This window comes from Cuculus canorus, chromosome 14 (genome assembly GCF_017976375.1).
Source record: "Cuculus canorus isolate bCucCan1 chromosome 14, bCucCan1.pri, whole genome shotgun sequence".
Lineage (NCBI taxonomy): Eukaryota > Metazoa > Chordata > Aves > Cuculiformes > Cuculidae > Cuculus > Cuculus canorus.
Window position 1 is genome coordinate 18044351 of NC_071414.1, and position 6919 is coordinate 18051269.

A 6919-nucleotide genomic window follows, 5' to 3' on the forward strand; every position below is an offset into this window, starting at 1 on the left:
CAGAGCTCTTACTCTGCTGTCTTTTGCGAGGACTAAATATGAACCTAATAAATACCACATAATGAATAAAACAAACATTTTTATCCTTATGAAGACTGCTTTTTTGGCATATTTGATAAATTGTCTTTGTATAAATGTTTGCCTTTTATTGTATTTCATGAATTCTGTCGTTGTATAATAACCACTTGCAAAAATACTGGCAATCAAATCTAAAAATGCAGAGTAACGGCATTCCGATGGTCTGTGCTGGCAGGGGACGGCGTGGTGGTGGCTGTCCCACCACATGGCCTGGAGCAGCTGGTGCTGCTTCTCTGGGACGTCTGTCTCCTGCTGTCACTGCAGGGGTGACGTGCGTCTAAGTTATGGCCTGAAAGCAGCTGAAACCAAGTGTCAAACGTGCTCCTAAACCGGCCCTGGGAAGGCGTTAACATCTGCTGCTTAATGGGACCTTCGTCACATCCTCCAAGAGGAATGATTCTCTTTATTAGGTGCCTTGGCCAAGGCTTGGCATGCCAAGTGTTGAGCTCGTGGAGGAATTTCCTTCACTAAAACTTTCAATCAAAGTTTAAGAGCAAAGATCAAAAAGACTTTTGGACAGGCAGAAATAAAACACTTTGACCAAAAGAGAGTAGAAATTGGTAGCACTGATTATAATCAGGGAAACAAAAAGGCTGATGAGTACGTGCATTTGTGTGAATGGAGTCTGAGGGCAATTTATTGTCAACTTTTGCCTTACTCTTTTGTAATAATTTAACTGTGTTTCTACACTGTGACTCGGGGCTGGAAGGAAAATTCCCTTTTCCTTCTCTATGGTGGAGCTGATCAAAGAGCAGAATTTCTTCTAAAAGAAGAAACCTACATCCTTACAGGATGCTTTGCAAGCTGCTATTACTGTCCAGCTTGCTGGACTTCATCCTGGCTGGACGCAGAAAGGAAAACAAATCTCTGCCGAGCTCTCGAGGCCAGCATCCCCGGGCCAGGGGCTGCTCCCAGCCTCGGCAGAAGTGCCAGACGGCGGGTAATGCTTTGGCTGGCACTTGGGAAATGCTGTCTGCGCCAAACCCCACTGGGATCCATGAAAAGCTGCTCTGAGATCAGTGTAGTGCAGTGAAGCATCTGAGCTATTTTCTCACCTGCGTCTGAGTCAATAGGCGGAGGTTCTGTTCTGATCCTTCTTCCGTTGTGGAAGGGAAGCCCTCCTCACCTCTGCCACATGGACTTAATTTGCAAAATCTTTTGCATCATCATTTTGCAGCACTTGCTCCCCTGCACCTGCTTCTATTTTTGTATAAACACCAAACCAGAGATTTTAAGGATTCTTGGCTCGAGTCACCCCACTGAGCCTTGTGGGGAGGTTCAGCGGGAGACCTCAAGGCAACTAGCAATGCCTGTCACCAGCTCTAGGAAATATTTCTTTAGGAATAAATCTTTATTTTTTAGGTATTAGTATAAATGTAAAGCAGGCTGGAAAGTAGAGCTCCCCGCCAGCACTTTGCATGAGATCCGTGGCTGGCAAGTGTGAAGTAAGGACCATAAAGAGGCTCTTTCTGAGGAGCCTGGGGCAGATGTGGTGACAGACTGTCTCAGCAGCGTGGCACAGCCTGCTCCCCCGACAGCAGGACCTGTGCCCTCTGAGGAATAGTCCTTCACAGCTGAGCCATCTCCTTTCATCTCCAGGAAAAAAAACCCTAAACCTCTTTTTCCAAAGCAGCTCCCAGTTCCAATGGCAAACAGCAATTTGTCTTGTGCTAACGCAGTCCTCTCATTCCTGCAACGGATGGGATTGCAAGTGCACTTGGTGCCCAGCTTTAATCTGTTGCCAGAACTTGCTCAAAGGGCTGTGAAAGGTCTTTTCTCTTTCAGGCTCCTGACCTGCAATCCTTCCTCTCGAATTTCTGATATTACATCCCTACTATTCCTGCCAATCGGCTGTTGGTCAGCCCGAACAGTTTGAGTTTTTCAAAGAGTAAAACCTGTGTGTTGTGGAATTGAAACAAGAACTCTCTGGCCATTCCTGAATAACGGTTGGGTCTAAATCCACACGGAGGTGTGAAGGACTCTCTGGACCCCTCTGGTCCTCTCCATGGGTGCTTTGCTTCTCTACGGTGTTGTGTGGGAAGGAAACTGAAAAATGCAGCTCGTTAGTGTGGGCTGTTCTGTGCTGAACCACAGCTGCCACTTTCTGCCATGGGAAGTAGTTCAAATGGAAAAGCTGTATGTGAAATAACATACCCTCCAATAGAGATCCTGTGTTCTCCTTTCTGTATGGGTGTGCCTATCTTACTTAGGACATCCAACAATTCAATGAATGCTATTTATTACACTAAACAGGTTGAACCATTCGACTGTCCAAGTCCAGTGGCTGTTTCCATCATCTCCTTCAGTGCTGATCACAGTTGTATCCGCTTGGCAATACAGCAACAATTTGTCACAGCACTTAGAGGAGGTCTTGTTTATATACTCAGTTTTACCTGAAGGAATTTAAAGAGCTGTAGTCTAGACTGATGTGCCCTATTGTATTGGGTACTGAAACTACAGCTGCGTTTAAGCCTGGGGATGCGCACATGTAACCCAGCCACGTTCAGATTTGATCTCGTGCATCTGTTTCCACTGTAAAGTAAACGCTGCAGCTGATGAACAGATGTTCTTGGTTTGGTTTTGTTTTATTTTAAAAAAAACAATGTTATATTTTGTCTGCATTGGCAGGACTACTCAGCCGGGCAGCCTAAATATGACTTGATTAAATAATCACTTAAATGGAGCTGAACCACTCTCATTTTTTTGGCAAATATCAATCCAATATGAATATTTTGCTGCCAAGGTCTTGTTTGCTTCCAGCAGTATTCTAGCGCTTAAACCTCATTTGGGTAGACAACAAAAACAAGCATCCTTAGTTCCAGCAGTTCTTGTTTGCTAAGGTGAATTTTCCTTGGACGTGTTGCGAGGCTACGGAACCCGCTGCTGCGCCGGCGGTGGCTCTCAGCGGTGAGCCCTGGCAGCATCTTCCTTCCCTGAATCTCCCATCCATCACTGCAGCTCCCTGGGAAATGCAATGAGGATGAGCTATGATCGCACTTTTGATACCGAGCTAATCCACCATGCAAGGGCTGGTTTCTCTCCAACCATGTGAAATACTGGTTATCTTCTTGTTCTGGCTAAGCCTTTGCCCAGGAACACCCAGCAGAGATGTGCAAGCTGTGCTTGGTGGCCAGAAAAAATCTCTCATCCAGAGGCCAGTTTCTGCCATCCCCACTGCCTTCTTTGATGAATAGGTTTGTTCCAGTTCCATTCGGCACAGTCTGCTCCTGGACAAGGAAAAGAAGTGTTATACATCATTGCTAATAATTGTTTCTACAGCTCTGTAACCACAATGCGGAAGATGTATCTGCCAAATTAATACCAATGCTTCCTGAATTTAAACAGCTTACAAATAATGTTTGGCATGTACTTATCACCTATTTATCTTATACATCATATCTCCACTGCTTCTCTAATATTGCTTTCAAGACAAGATAATCGTGTAAATTTAGGAAACATTGTGGCTTGTGAAAACTTTGGTTTCAATTTTTCTTTTTCCTGAGAAGAGAAGAGGGCTGCTGTGTCCTTCAATATATGCAGGAAAAAAGTATGACGGGTGGGCTGTGGTTTCAGTTTCTTTCTGCTTTTCTTCTCTGAAGATCTATTTGGTACCTGCAGTCACAGCTCTTTGCAACTTTGCCTCTGGGTCACTCACTGCTTCCCTGTGGTTGCTGATATCATCCATGCTCTGCCAATAACTCCTGCCAGCCCTGCTGACATACTAAACTCTCAACTCTCCCCAAACAATTCAAATTATAAAAGCCGTGACATCTGTTTTGACAGTCCGCACCCAAGGCAGAGGGTGAGCATTGCCTTCCCCCCCTCTCCTGCCCAGGGAGGTGCACGTTTGCCTCCACCGTGTGAAGATGACCACGGGAGCTTGTGCTCCTGTAAAAAAAAACCCTGTTTGAAGCAGGCTACTCGTCCAGGACAGGCGTGAGAGAAAGTGTTGCAGCCTTCACAACTTTTGTTCAGAGTGAAAAGGAAAATATACAGTGACGGAGAGGCTCTTGGCTTTGATCATTGCTGGTTACAGGAAATAAAAACACAACCTGAAGAGAGTGAGCGAGGGGCCTAATAACATCAGGTCAACTTCTTCGTTGTTCTCTGAGATCAAAAGAAGCTGGAGGAGTTTAGCTTCTATTGTTTTCCCCTTTTGCTTTCTGCTTTTTGGCCTTCTTCCTTAAAAATCTGTATGGCCCTTCTCTGGGCTCGCTGGTTTATGTGGTCGGTGTCCTGGCTTCTTGTGATGGATCCTCAAGGATGACTGGCATGGTTAGTTGGTCTATATTCTGTTTTGTGAAAATAATGGGTTAAAAGAGTTTTAAAGAGATTTGGCTCATCTTGAGGGAATGGAGAAGGAGGGAGCAGTGATGTGTGCAGGCAGAAGAGGGTTAAGCACCCAGGGAGGAGCAGGGGTGGGGATGAGGATGCACTGCACGTCCAGGGTCAGCTGCAGCTCAAGCAGTGAGCAGTGCGTGGGCTGGTGGTGCCTGCCCACAGCTCCTGGACTCCCACCCGGCAGCACTCCTGCTGCTCAGGGGAGGGGTAAAACCCTGCAACCCCCTCCGAACCAGTGCTGATGCCCACAGACACGTGGCTCTGCTGATGGTGGCAACTGGGTGCTTATGCTCATTCTTGGAGACCAGAAGCAGACTGTTTACACGTGTCACGGTAGAAATTGTTGATTATGATACAGCTGCCCCACGGAGCACTGGAGCTGTGTAAGCATCCCCGATGTAGTATTTTCTGCAGAGGAAACAACCCATCCTCTGACATGGGAACAGCAGGCAGTAAGGGCTTCCCTCTGAGCAACGAAACCTGGTTTGAGTTCACAAGTGCAAGAGGCATGAAGATGTGTTTAGACGCTGATACTGAATAGCAAGGCATCCTCGCTTATTTTATCATTCCATCAGCGTGTTCTTGATGGATTATGAATTAATTCCTTGCAAGTTAACAAGCTGAAAACATTTTTGTTATTAAAGAGAGCCAAATCAAACTCTACTGAGCAAATACATCTTGGATCTATGGCTAATGAGTTTTTCAGCTATTCAGACTGATCTGTGATATGAATGGAGCTGCAGTTGAATTAGATCTAGCTATTCATGTAAAATTCACAAGCTGCAAATGAGCAGCAGGGTTATTTTTTTCTCACAGCTTCATTTTAGGCAGCTCAACTCTTTTGGGAGGCAGAGGGAAAACCAACAGTTTTGCACAGTTTAGCTATGTAGATGTGCTTAATGGACATCATATTTACTGATCCCATTTTATGAAGGGATTGAATCAGAAGCATTCCTTGAAGGAAGGGCTGAGCCTCCCATGCCTCCCACCTTCTCTCTGCTGAACAAACTGAGTGTCAAGCTGTGCCTTGTCAGGAGCATGGGACAAAGCAGGGCGAGGAGCCCAGCCCCATTGTTGTAACCCGATGTCGTTGGTACCTGCAGTTTCCACGGAGTTTGACTCAATCCAAGTTCATTCTGTATCAAACCGTATCAAAACTAGGATCATGGCTACATCCATTAGTGATACAGGGCAGAGCTTAAAAATAATCCCTCCGCTGACATACAGCTTTATATAACAAAGGGTGGGTCAGTCCAGATTTTCCATCAAAATGTTGTTAAACAAGTCTCTCCGAGTCCTCGAGACCTAGAGCTTGTGAAGGCAAGCGACGTTTAGACTCACCTTGTATCTGGACTATTTGTGGCATTATTATTTGTCAAATCTATTATTATGGGTTCCCTTTTGTTCCATTTTCACTTGATAATGTAAATTAAGATGTAGTATTAAGAGAAACCATCGGCTGCCAAAATAAAAGAGGGAGCTGATATTTAGAGCATTTTGGTGATTTCTCATACTGTTGAAGGAGTCTCTAGAATTTAAACCAAAGCCACAAGCACAGATTTTTCTCCCTTGAGAACATTTAGTGTAATTCTTCAGTTCACCTGGTGCTCGCCAGGATAATCTACAGCTCATAGCCTGTATGAAAAGTAGAGCCGAGCAGTGCAGAGGGAAATGCCCAGCTCCATGAGAGGAGGTTTGCTGCCATCTTTTGGTAGATGCATGTTCCAGAAAGCAATGAAAAATTGTCTCCGCACGGATAAACATCATTTCCCTCTGCTCGTTCTTGGCCCACCTGTGGCATCCCCTCAGCCCCTGCTGCAGAGGCAGCCTGTGAAAAGTACCTGATTGAACTGAAGATGTCCCTGCTCACTGCAGGGGGTTTGGACTAGATGACCTTCATGGTCCCTTCCAGTTCAAACCATTGTATGATTCTATGATTAATCTCAATCCTTGATGGCCCCAAGGAGACCCAGAGAACCCTGAATGTACCCGTGCAGCCAGGAGGGCTACATGGGGGGCAGGGCACCTGGAGGGCTTCTTCTTGGTCTTGCTGGGGAAAGGGAAAGGCTCAGGCAGAGTCTGTGGAGATGAAAGCCCAGAACAAGGAAACAAAACACCAGGGAAAACCAAAGAAGTGAAAAGCAGGGTGAATAGCATGCGTGCAAGGTGGATTTTCAAAATAACGTGGTGAGAGCTTGACTGTTGCTTTCTTATTGATGCTGCAGGTGCCGGCCAAACATTCCCCTGTGCCCACAGCAGAGGGGACATCACGCGAACCATCTGCCTGTGTCCTCCAGCAGTCCCTGCAACAGGAACGGGCAGGCGGGAGGCTGGCCCTGTGGTTCTGGCCGTGTCACACACCAGCTGCGAGGGAGCTCTGCCTGCATCCCATCCATGACCGCGCCACAAGGCCTTTGCCGTATAAAAACCTCCTGAGCTAGAGAGAGGCCGCAGGGAACAGGCTGCCAGCTCTGCACGCCTGCAGGTAATGAAAATTTTT